The following is a 13,039-nucleotide window of genomic DNA, read 5'->3' as shown; positions in this document are numbered from 1 at the left end:
TTTTGGTAGTATTCTTTGTTTCATATTTATATTTACCGAGTTACCTGATTATAGTCATAAACTGTTTCAGAGCAATGGGGCTGATTCAACGGTGAAGTCATGTAAACTAGTGTCGTACACTCATCGCCTGGAACATATTACTGGAGACTTTGAAATCCCAAATGGAACGACTAAAGCCGCCTGGGTATCCATTTTTCATGTATGTTTTTCTTCCTGGTAATGACCTGGATGACTCTGGTAAAATTTGTTATTGATCCTGCTCTTATATAATTACTAGAACCAGCATTATTTCCTCGTAAACATAGTACCTGGAGCAATTCTGCTTCGTGTGAAGGAAGATTTGAATATTAACTCACACTTAGATGAGTTTTAGCTCTACGAATTTGAGATCATTCTATCCCAGTTATATTATGAGACCTTGATATATAACAAACTACATTTACCGTATTTACAGCGGCGTAAAATTGAAGCAGCTGTCGACAGGCTAAGCGACCGTCTGGCAACGAAACTTAGTGCCGTTATCAGTGAAGCACTTATGATGATGTATCCATCAGTATATTTGGAATATTTTTCGATGAGGAAAAGTAAAAGTAAATAAATATGCTATAAATAGATAATTACCGTAGTAAGTACACCACTTAATCACAAAATGAACAAGTATCGATCGGGCATTATAATACATAGTACGAGTAATGATCAGGTTCCATATTTTTACATACAGAAGCAATCCAGCTCTTATTTATTTTACATTTTTCATCTAAGCACAAACAAATAATATCCCTGACTTCGATTTTAATTACGAGTCCACCAGTAGACAAGCTCCCTAAAAATCAAAGCATTGATACACGGGTAATTAGATATAGAAAATACAATGTTATCATAAATACAAATCGAATAAACCGAAAGGCAAAAGGCCACTGTTACATGCCTTCGTATATCGCACATCTTAACGATATATTCCTAATTTTTACGTCTGTTCATGATTTTAAGGAGAATGTCTTATTTAGTTAATGCTGGTTATACTTCATTAACCATGCCATACCGCATTACTTGTATCTTTACGATCGTTTAGAACGCGGGCTCGATCCAAGATTATGATAACCTTCACGTTTATGCCTGCAAACCTAATACACGATGTCGAACTTCGAATCTTGCCTATACAGCCATTGTGACTGCTTTCATCAGGAGATCTACGCGTCCCCGATAGGCAACAGTGGGTTCGACGAGGTGCCAAAGTGACTAAAAGGTTTATGCTTGAAAGATAACCTACGATATTGCTCAAAGTTTGACTATCTAACAGAGCAAATTTCGGAAAGAAACTATGGCTTCGACTAGAAATGGCACTTTTACTTCACTCCAAATGTTAAATTGACAAGCTCCACTAATAACGCCCATACTTAGCGCTTAATTGTACAATACTTACTAAATAGTCTTATTCCAAGGAATCGTATACCGCCCTGAATGAAAAATGTGTCAATCATTACCCATACCAAGGCAATAACCCTCTACCCAAAACTACATTTTTGTGCTTATTATGCTACTAGATCGGCTTAGCAATCGGCCGGAGTTACCTTATCTCGTACCGGCAGTCGTCTATTTCGACCTGAAATATGGGTGCGGTTCTTACATTGGGTCAAAAGCTCGTGGACCTATGCTATGTCTTCCTGTTAACACTGTAGAAACATCTGAATTTCGAAGAAACTAGAAGTTGAAATTTCAATCCCGGAAAATGTCAAATATTTAGCAACCCCAAGCATAACGCTTTGGTTCTCGCAGGTAACGGAAAGTGTTCTAATATAATACAGTTTTTACTCTGGCAAAAAGTATATAGTAATATAACATGTACTGCTGGTAGAGCAATGCGGAAGTAGTTACTGGGCTTTTACAAGCACATCTGGCGAACTCCAAAATTGAGTAGCCTTGAACTATGCGCTGTCAATAGACGAAGCCTTCTAGAAGTTTGAGAGTAAGTATTAGTTATAAGTGTCTTTAGACAAAGGAATATGTGTTACTCTCGCAAATCAATGCTTAGTGGCAACGTCTTCGCTCGGTGAAAACCACAGCGCCGCGAAAATCAATCGAAGTTTGGAGAAAATATTAGGCAAAAAGGTTTATATCAAAAGCAACCGTTTCAAGAATAGAAATTTGAGTGTTGAAGACCAGCAAGGGGTAGCCGGATCTTGGAACCCTACGTACAAGAACGTATCGCTACAATCGAAGAGGCCTTTCATGAAAACAAAGCTTAGGGCCCAAGAGCTTTGTCGGCCAAAACGGGTATGTATTCTCACATGTTACAGAACTATAATCCAAATACAACAAACCCAAAAAATAAAAACTCTTTGTGAATTAGCTCTAGGTCAGTTAGAAACGCGTGTGGTGTATTCACTGGCGGTCTCCAGAAGTTTTTCGCCAAAACCTGCCTGAAGCATAAGGTCGCCGTAGATGAGATCGTTTAATCTCTATCGGTAGCCGAAGAAGAACAAGGCGAGAAAATGACGTTGCGATCTGGCTACTTGTCGTCAAATGACCTCAAGACCTGCTTGTCATGTTGCAACCACTTACTAGATTCAGCAAAATGATGATATTGAAGGTTGGCTTCATTCTGTTCACTTTGCTGATTTAGGTTGGTATCATTACGGGAGTCTTCATACCAAAAGGTCACACATAGCAAATGTAAGGCTGTTCGAAAAATTGGGAAAGAGTAACAATTAAAAATCATTGTTCAGTCCCAACTACTTCAAACTATATTTAATTACAAACTCTGGCGGATTCGCTTGTAACATCCAACTGGATTTTTTCGGAATTAATTATTTTCACAAATACGTTGAAAGTCTCTGTCTGTAACTATTTATAACTTAAAACAACATACTATCCAGATACAACTGTCCTGAATTGTTCGATGCGTTGTTGATGTAAATAGTACATTCGCTATCTAATTAAAAATACAGTTTCGTGTAAAAAAAAAAAAAAAAACAGGTGCATGTAAGACTTTACGGAAATTATACGTTCTATCTGTTTTTAATGTATTCAAATATTTTGTGTTTCACATGGATGCTTAATAACAGTTTGCAGCTCTACGAACGCTTACAATATGACATCCAAACGCCTCCATCATATTGCGATGTTAACAAATTTGCCTAGAAAACGCGAAAACATGTAAGATGGTCTATGTTTGAAACCCAGCATAGAGAAACTTCGCTTTTCGTTGGAAACGATAATTTGTTTAGAGTCGCACTTTATGGCAACGCCGAGCTTACAAGTCAAGTTAATCGCATGACTTCTGATTGATCTGTGCTTAAAAATTGAATTTCCCGTAAAATTATGCGTGAGTGCGAAAAAATTTTTTATCAATATCATTAAAATTCAAATTGGTTCCATATGGTTAAGATTTTTCTTTAAACGTTCGTCTACCGGTGAACTCAATCTTTGAGGTTAATCCCCTCCAATTCGAACTTACATTATAACAGCTTTCTGACGTCCGCCTGGTGGTCAAGGTGGGAAGGTGCCGATTAGTGGCCTTTGTTCTATCCCATCTTTAATCGCGTTTGGTCGAAGGCCGACAAGCCACGACTAGAACACATAAACTTAACGATCCATGTCGAACTATAAACCCGTGAGTTAGTTACGCCGGAAGACGGCAGACAATTACTTTGCAAGTCTCTCCTCACCCCCCCCGCCGCCTCCACTCTTCCGCTAACAGTCCAGCTGGCTTACTGGCCGGTCACCAAATCCACAAGACCCGTAAAAGGCAATGAAAAAGGTGTTTTTTGCAAAAGACAACAGAAGGCGAGCTGTTGTCTCTTGTGATGAAATCAATATTAATTTCGTACTGGCTATTTTTATGGAGAAACACACCGTTTGATCTTTTGCGTTCGGTAATAAAGAAAGAAAGAAAGAATTAGAAAAAGGTATTTTTTTTATAATGGTATATGCAGGTGTATCAGGTTTTGGTATACTTCGATTTGTGTTCTGAATGTCTTGGGTGCACTTCGACGCAATAGAATTGGAAAATCTCAGGACTCAGGAGGACAATAAGGATTAATTTAAAAAAGATGCCAAATCAAAATAACTGGCACAGCTATGGCGCTTCTATTATTTATATTATATGTTTTATATATATTATATATTACTAAAACACATTTAGCTAAAACACTTGAAATTGTGTTTGAGAAAGCTCTAAGATAACTAAATTTGAAATTTACTTCCAGGTAAGAAAGTTCGAAATGCGATCGACGTGTCTTTTTCGCATGCACAGAATTAAAACCACACAAAACTAGGTCAGAAAGTAGTGTCTATGAATTTGTCCAGCTGAATTAGCAAACTATCCTTAAGTTACTTAAATATACCAACAAGAACTGAACTAAAGCAACTTGCATTACGACAGAAACACGAAAAGCTTTATTACGGGCAACTTACATTGGCCTATCAAACAAGAAAAGCAGAAGCAGGTCTTTATTATAAAGTTGCATGAAAAAAATAGTATTTGATAAGTTCGTCCACAGTATACAAATCATAATTTTCTCCGAACTGCTCGAATTTCGATACGTTATTATTATGCCGGTCTATCCGCCTCATTGGACGCAACCGCAATTTTCCATTTCGTTGTAGACGTGCGCATGTTCTATCGTATTCTAGTCCATCGTGTCTCTAATAATCTTGCTTTGGTAACCCCAAGACGGCGCCTGGAATTCCCTCACTGTCTATAGCCCTCTTGGGAGGAAGAAACGTCAGTTAACGTCTGTCCTGTTCCCGACTATTTTGTTAACTTATCGAATGTGCTGAAAGGTAAACTCATGCATAGAAGAGTGTCGACATAAAGAGAGATCATTCTGCTGGCATAGTGGACTCAGGGTTTCCTTTGGCCGATTCTTAAGTGTCGGAAGTGCCTGCGGCTTCTGGCTGTTAAAACATTTAGGACACGGCTGAAGGATATACGGGGCACACGCTCAGCCTCGTAGCCATGAATTTTCCACATGCACCCACATCGCTGTACATATCGGTAATGTATCTTTTCACTTCTAAAAGAAGTTTCTTGTTGACGTATCTTGCATCCCGCACCTAGTACAATGCATTGCTTATTTAAATACGCATTAGGTATTATGGGCTACTACATTCCAGATCATTTCGAACCTATTATGATTGTAAGAGAAGCTGGACCCAGGTACATATGTATCAGTACTACTGCATATACAATAAAGTAAAAATCTTACACGAAATTTCCTTGGCTGTTTTCTTTAGTTTGTTGTAAATACGTCGAAATGCTTGAAAAGTGTAGTCAGTTCCGCACAGTAGAAAATAATCAGACCAGAAATCGTAGAGGCTACACAAATTTTTTTTATAACTAATTGCTCAATACATATTTGTCCTATTTGTCAGGCTACCAGATGATGGTGTCAGTGTTTTGGAACTGGAACCCACTTTACCCAAGTCATGCAGTTAAATTATTGCCTGAGTAGATAAGTACTAAGGTGGAAGACTGGAAGCATGTCCCATTTCAAGTATGTGGGTGCGTCCTGAAAAATTAGACTCGTACGTATATTTCTTCCATTTTATTTCTTGTTCCAAAGCCCATCGCCGTTGACCGTAAAAAATAATAAGGCTTTGTTTTTGCTTGCCGCCGACAAGGAAAGAAAGATTACGCTTCCGACGAAATCCCCTTGGCTTCTTCCATTTGTTTTCATCTACTTGAGCGTCTAGGACACACAAAAAAGTAGCCGATGAAACCTTGAAGACATGATTCTTCCGTTTCTGCACCGGCCGAGATCTCGTTGCTGATGATGTCCAGACATAGTGCAGATGTAAACCTTTCTCGAATGCATATACTTTACATGAAAAAAAAAAGGTTCAAAATTATTTCCATTTATGGCATACGATCATTGTTACAAATATGCAAAAGTGCATATTATACGTGTAGCACATAAATGCTTCTTAAAGCCAATCTGGTTTTAGGACCTTAACAGTAAGACAGCGTTGTTAGGTCTCGTTGTTGGCCTAGATCACGTTTGACTTCTAAGCACGCGTTATGTTTCAATATATTGTTTTTATTACTGAAACGGTAATTTTATGAAAAGTAAGTTCCGACATTGAGAGCGGGTTGTTGCCGATATAAATCGTCGATCATCCAGCAACAACTACTTTTAATAGCATAACCAGATACGTTACATTTTGGTCGCCCAGCCTCAAATGCTTAGTCCTGAAATCATTTTTTCGTATTTTTCAGCTTCGGAATATTTTTCTCAAGCAAAAGCTGGTTATTGTTAAAAGGATAATTGGGTTCTGCTCTTGGTGTCAGGAGAAGGTTTTGCATTGTCTATGCGATTTTCTTTGTAGTTGCGAAATGTATATCTTTCTAACAGCTGTAGTGTATCAACTTCTCTACATTAAAATTATAACCTTGTTGTAAAACGAATGAAGTTCCTCACAGAGTAAGATCGAAATTTTTTTTACCCTTTTTTCTTATCACGACTCTCACTAAAACGTGCACTTGATAACGTCCCGCTTACGTTATTGTCTCGGCATTTAAGCTTTTTCATCGAAGATCATAGCGCTGCACCTTCCATAAAAGGCTGTGTCATGAATTCGAGCATGGACTGCACACCAAAAGACGCTTCTTCAGTAGGTACAGGGTTCACCAACAGTGGGTCGAATAAACGCTGTTGTACTCTTGACACTTCAGCGACATATTACCTTGGTGCAGGTTAGCAGCTGCACTCTTGCTGTGCATATCTTTTCGATGCGTTGCCCACGCCTGTCGCTTGCGAAAGCTCGGTAGGAAAGCCGTTGAGTCCGCCGGTTTGGGCCGACACACCGATCAAACAGAAGACAAGCATCAAATGGTCGGTATGGGGGCGGAAATATTCAGGGAGCTAGCGGCGCATTACGTCACATTAGGCTGGCAGAAGATTTAGGATAGAACTTCATTTATGTCGTTCCTTTTTTTAATGCATCTCTCGAGCGACTTGTGATTTGAGTTATATCTACATGTTTAAGAAGCTGTGGGCAGTCTGGTGATGATCAATGATTGCGTGTGGCAAGTACGTTTGTTTGTAGAAGTATGATCGGTAAAAATTCACGTACGAGAAAACACTAATTGTGCAGCTGTATAAACTTGTGTGCACATATTCGCGTCGTAGAGTGAGTACGCAAAATGAACTGTTATTTGTCTGAATAGCAAGGTCCTGAATGTTGCCTTTGAAAGATGTATAAAAAAAAACCTACCTTCATCGCCAAACTTTATCTTACCAAAACGTCATCAAAATTTTACGCTTATTTGTAAAAGCAATAACTTTTTCAAGAATTGGTAGTTTAAATAGCACGGCTGGAATTGGCAAACAATAAGTGTCAAAATTGTATATATTTCACTGAACAATTAATCCTGAGATCCCTGAAGGATTAGCTAGAAGCAATAAAAATATTTAGTTTCATCGTTTTTTACCGTTGCACTGCATAGAGCACTTAAGCACTTACAAGAAAGCTCGAACTTTCCGAACCCGTATCACGCTTTCATCATGTCATTCAGAGATTTCGACACGCTTATAAAGCTGCTGCCCAAAATGAAAACTACTAAGCGCGTATCACCGGATGATACCATTAAAACTCTATTTCGTACCCTCAGTCAACAGAAAACAAAAATGTACGCATTGTGTATTCCCACCTCTGCTGCTAGCAAAAATACGATGCATCCATCCGTTGAAACAAAACACGTGTGTTGACAGATATGAATGCATTGATCCGCCGTTTATTTTAGTAAGAGAATTTTGTCATGGCTGCCTTTTCCCCATGACCCCTACACCGTTTAGCTAAACAGTAATAGGGAATCCATAATCCTACTCACGATACAACCACTACAGAACATTACGCCATGACGCACCGACGGGAAACGGTGATTGACGTCAGTCGTACGTCCACGGTTTTTTCCGCGACCGTTGATTACTCCGCCATAACGCGCTGCCAGCAAGATGAGGTGGTAGGCATGCCAATGCGAGTAGTGGTACAGAAATACATTACAATATAATCTCTTTGGGACACCTGTTTCTGGATAGGGTCGAAGGTAGCAAGAAGGATAAAGGAGGAATCGCGTTAGCCAGGCGACCGCGAGCGACGACCGGCCACTGAAGTCGGCTAAGTCGCTACTTAGTTGAAGAGCAGCAGCAGCTACGGGCAAACTTTGTTCCAGTGCTGTTATTGTTGCCTGGCACTCATCACTGCTTTGCTCGCGCATCTCAATTGGAAAGGGGTTCTGCTGTTTGCTCCGCGCCTTTTGCTATAACCAGTGATGGGGCAAAACATCTTAAAGACACCAAAAAGAATAGAGAACGGGAAAACCAGAGTAAACGGTATAAACAGAGCAAAACAGTAGTTGAGGAAGTAACCAGACGACAAGTCGCAAGTAAAGGAGACAGCACAAGACGGAGGAGGGAAACCAAGAGGAAAGTAAAAACATAGCTAGAGTAGAAAGGAACGGGGCCGACGTACGACTGAAGAAGCGAGCAACGACAGTAAGGGACCGAACAGAAAGAGTCGAGAAAGCTAACAGAGATACGCTAGATGAACGATGATGGCGCCACCGCAGGCCATTGCCTCTAAGTTAGTCATCTGCAACCATGTTAGTGAAGCCCCCAATGCGACTAGCTACTTCCAGGTTCTCCTACTGTTCATAACAAACGAATGTAACTTGTTCAGACGAGGCTAAGAGAAAAGCCTCTGAAATCAAATACAAACATCTTTCTTTCTTAGCTTCTCACTCTTACTTTAGGACTGACTTGTTTTAGGCCTAGGTTCATTGCTAGCACAGACATTTGTAGACTAACACGGGCAACATAAGAAATGAGAAGGGCGGCAAGAACAGGCGTCTCTGGCGGAGTCGCCAAACACAACGGTAGAGCGGGCCAATGATACGAAAGGAACCGCAAAAAATGGCAGGCGTTTAACGCGAAAGTATTATTCTGCCTAGGTAAAATGTTCATATACAAATATATACATGTTTGTATGCTTTGTCATTTTGTGTACAGGTTTATAGTTATGCACCCTATTCGTATGCATGTGTATATATATATATATAATGTATGGTAGATTATATATGGCGTTGTGTGAATAAGTATACCGCCCTCTGGCTAAAGATGTGGCTGCTAAAGTTTCGACAAACGTAAGAACTGCTGGTTGGCAAATACAATAACGGTTACTATTACGAGAGGCACAACTGAGAGCACCGGGGTGGGGGGAGGGGGCGCTGTAATAGTTGTATAGAGGGGTATTAGCTGATGCTCACAATGGCGCTATATGGTTGCGGCAATCTGTGCAGGCAGAACTGACTGCTGCGGTCCAATGCTTCGCACATGTTATTTGTGTGTGTCAAGCTAGGTGTCTACATATCCTGCTGTGCCTCTGCGTGCCTCTCTTTGTGTCTGTGGAAGCGTCAGGTCTAAATGGACTTCTTCGTGTCTGTTGTACTGAGGCCATCTCGTTGTTTATAGGAGTATGGGGGTTTGATGTCAAGGGGGTAGAGGGGTCTTATCATACTAAAGCAGGAACACATCCGACGACAAGGACATTAACAAGGCGAAAGCTAAAAGACACGAATAGGGGTAGAAGTACGATGGCTAAGGGAGCGCAACGGACTTGCTGTTGACGCTCACTATGCTCTAAGTAAGACTAGAAGCTGCATTTGCAATGACAGCTGATTGCGCGTACGTAGGTATAGTACACAATGTCTGGAAAGCGCTTTTTCATTACTCTACCCGTTCCAGCCATTTACATTGTAGCTCAGTAGATGTTGTCCTATGTCGACGACAAACATGAACACATACAGAGTGTCCCAATGTATCTGTAGAATTTTGAGCTACGCTATAAGGAAGCAGGAAAAATCGTGAGACGGGATATGCTGCACGTAAAATTAGGGATTTCCGTTTTATCAGGATACTATATCATTAATTGAGGTAGGGGCATACAGAATTAGCATATTTCACACGGGACCGCTGACTTACTCCACAGATGGTGATTGGTTTGAAAATTAAATTCTGTCTAAAAGGTAACCATTTTTGGTGCTAGCGTGGCTGTTTTCTTCACTAACTAACCAAAAATGCCGATTTGATCAATTTTAGATATTGGTGCATGCTCCTAACAACTGTTTCTTTAAACAATTACTTTTTGCACGTTTCTTATTGTGTTCCTCTTCGTTAGCATGCGAATGGATGCTTCTTGATATGGATAACAAGGTAATTGTCGTATCACAAAAAAACATTTATCAGCTTAGGTAAACGAGTATCGAATAAATTGAACCTTTTCTCAGCTCGAGCTAGTTGAGCTTCGACCCGAAGCGCCCCACAACTGCGTACGTGCAATTGGCTTCGTAACTACGCAATCTCTATATGGGTCCTTGCAGAATTCTTAGCACATTTGTACTGGCGATAGGCCATAAGCTGACTGTAGACACATTGCAATACATACTGAAGGCATCGACGATTTTAAAGTGCTCCTAAAAACCGAGAAAAAAACTATAAAATAATTGTACAAACCTATACGCAGTGTGAACAACTATACAAATGCTAATAACGCCAGTAAATCGTCCATAAATACTTAGAGTAATTTACTTTAATAAATGACTCTGATCTATCCCATTAAAAGCACTTTTCTGATTAAAACACGTACTGTAGAGGTGTTATCTATGTTGTGTATATAGTCGTGCTAAACTTCGTGCTACAGAACGTTGAGGAGCGGGTTTTTGTTTCCTTCTCACACACAGGAAAGAAGGTACTCGTTCTATAGATTAGGAATAATGCCATTAGCATCTGGATATCCAGACTACACAATGATTCAGCAAAAGATACACCGAGTAAAGGCCTCATTGAAAATAGGTAGAATCTTATCGGAACAACTCTGCATCGTTGGGCTTCAGGCTATTCGGAAAATCACGAATGTTCCGATTTCAGTGAATCAAGTGGGATCAGAGGAGTAAATACGATATAAAAACAGTATAAATATTACACTGATAAATAAACTAGACGAGCAATTTCAACCCCTTTAAAACATGGTTGACTGCGCATAATCAAAGGCGCAAGATAGGTATAGTAGTGGTGCACTTGCTTTTATAGTTAATGTAGATGCAAAATTTAAGTAACTGTAGCATCACCTTGTGCTCAAGGATCAAGAGCGCACTATCGAATTTTTCGATGCAACTTCAATCAAATCAAATGTCCCTGATTCATCCCAAAATGATTCTTAAGCCAGATACCCGTTTAAAGGACTGCGACTATCAGACAACGCGTAGTTTATAAACGCATTTACCATCTTCATTAGTGCCTTACTCCACATATTTTAAGGCACCAACTTATACTATGTGCAGCATGGTGAGTATCCGATGAAATAGTTCGACCGATTCTTTCTTTCCTTATCAGCCGTGTGCGTTCGCGTCCCTTATTCATATTATTATACTCAAGTCCATTATCTTTGTCTATCTATAAGCATTATCAGCTCTCATTGTCGCAGCGCATAAAGGGCTGAGCGGTCTGAGTCTTAATAGGGCGACTAATTTTAATGACTGGCAAATGCAGCGGCCGCGGGGGGTCCACTGACCCGATTCACGGGCCCAGAAAAAAAGTTCTATTTAGTCAAGCAGCTACCCACCCCTTTTTCTGATCCGCCTCCTAACGCGCTGGCTACGGCCGCCATCGCGAGCCGCCTCGAAAGCAGGCCGTCCTGCCGTGCGACCGTAGCGCGGCTGTGTGTCCTTCCGGTCGATGCTTTAACGCTGACTAACTCTATAGCATTTATAGAACTGGTTCAGTTTTCCTCGTTTTCACACGTTTTGTCCGTCGATGGAGTCTCGTTTCGCCGGTCCGTCCACCGCTGAGATCGTTGGGCAGCGCCTGTCTGACGAGCCGAACACAATGGAGCTATGGTCATTATTTCCGAGAACCACAGACCGGTCCAACTGACCAGGAGCCAAAAGCACGATTCGCCGTTAAAGCCGGCTTGCCGCGCTGTTACCCCTTTGTCCGCGTTGCCAGAAAGATCCTGCATTTTATCCTCAGTAAGACCGGTCTAATCAGGTCTGAGAAAAATAAAGATAGAAAACAGTGAAGGGGTCAGCTTCTTCCAAAAAGAGAAAATGACCGGCAAGCAGTTATTAGAGTGCTTAAATGAGAAAGTCAGCAACCCAGCCCGCCGAACAGGAGCACTCCCAATAGCGGCGCGACCGACTGCACTGACAGGATCTGCGGCCTCGGAGCCACAAGAGCTGCTCAGTATGGGGTGTTGAAAAAAGAAAAACCGGGCGGAAGCAGAACTTAGTTGATGAAAGGAAAAGGTCACTTTTCAAAAATATTATCTTTACCCTTTTCCATTTTTCCTCACCTGCTCGCCGTTATGTTTTTCTCAAGCTAAAACGACAATACGCACTCTTAGTGAAGAGCTGACTTAAAAAGCTGAAGATTGCTTTTTATTGTACTTTAAACAACTAGTATCACATATAGGCATGATGTGGGTACATGCAGACGTTCTTTGTCCTCTGCAGCAGTAGTCAACCGGCGATGACAGAACTGCAAGGAGTGCTAAACAAGGGACAGGCAATACGTAAGACTCTTGGAAGAAGAATAATTCGGGTTTAGTGAGTTTGCCAATTTCACACAAAACGCCCCCAGGTACCACTGACGCATGGGCATCACACATTGCTTAATCCACCCAGAAAAAAGAAGATGTTTTTAAGCGTTTGCATGACACACTGAGACATACTGTTTTCAAATTGTTACGGAATTCATCGTTTTAGGCCGGGAAGGCCATAGGCAGACAGGCTAAGCGCATCTGTGTAAGTGTATAATGATGAAGAGTATGCCGGCGCATTTGTGTGGGTTTTCAGTTTAGGTCAAAAACTGTATGAAATAAGATCGTCTTATGTGGGCAGTTTATTACAGAAACCGGTAGTTAAGCTGAGGTACCCAGACAATTCGGCCAATTATCGAATATAGTTCAAATCCTTAGACATCTACGAAAATGTTTTAAAGGGCTATTACGTTTCTTTTCATTTCGAAATACATTTCTTTTC

The 13,039-nt window shown here is 40.7% G+C and overlaps 2 long non-coding RNA genes across 4 annotated transcripts; one reads left to right on the top strand and one right to left on the bottom strand.

Annotated features, from left to right (window-relative positions):
- Positions 1–73: 73 nt before the first annotated feature.
- On the top strand, positions 74–4,263 carry LOC111251570 (uncharacterized). Of its 2 annotated transcripts, XR_002673856.2 has the most exons (3): positions 74–199; positions 455–590; positions 1,073–4,263. It is a non-coding gene; the product is annotated as an uncharacterized LOC111251570 (long non-coding RNA). The 2 variants fall into 2 exon arrangements; XR_015329491.1 differs by lacking the exon at positions 1,073–4,263 and having other exon boundaries at positions 455–944.
- A 107-nt stretch (positions 4,264–4,370) lies between these two features.
- LOC147755475 (uncharacterized) lies at positions 4,371–11,616 on the bottom strand. 2 transcript variants are annotated; one of them, XR_015329492.1, is made up of 2 exons: positions 7,468–11,616; positions 4,371–5,822 (listed from the first exon to the last, which is right to left on the bottom strand). It is a non-coding gene; the product is annotated as an uncharacterized LOC147755475 (long non-coding RNA). The 2 variants fall into 2 exon arrangements; XR_015329493.1 differs by having other exon boundaries at positions 5,535–5,822; positions 6,504–11,616.
- Between the last annotated feature and the right edge of the window lie 1,423 nt (positions 11,617–13,039).

Source organism: Varroa destructor, unplaced genomic scaffold (assembly GCF_002443255.2).
Source record: "Varroa destructor unplaced genomic scaffold, Vdes_3.0 BEIS01000005.1, whole genome shotgun sequence".
NCBI classification, from domain to species: domain Eukaryota; kingdom Metazoa; phylum Arthropoda; class Arachnida; order Mesostigmata; family Varroidae; genus Varroa; species Varroa destructor.
Note: the sequence above shows the minus strand (reverse complement) of the source record. Positions and strands in the feature narration are given on the sequence as shown.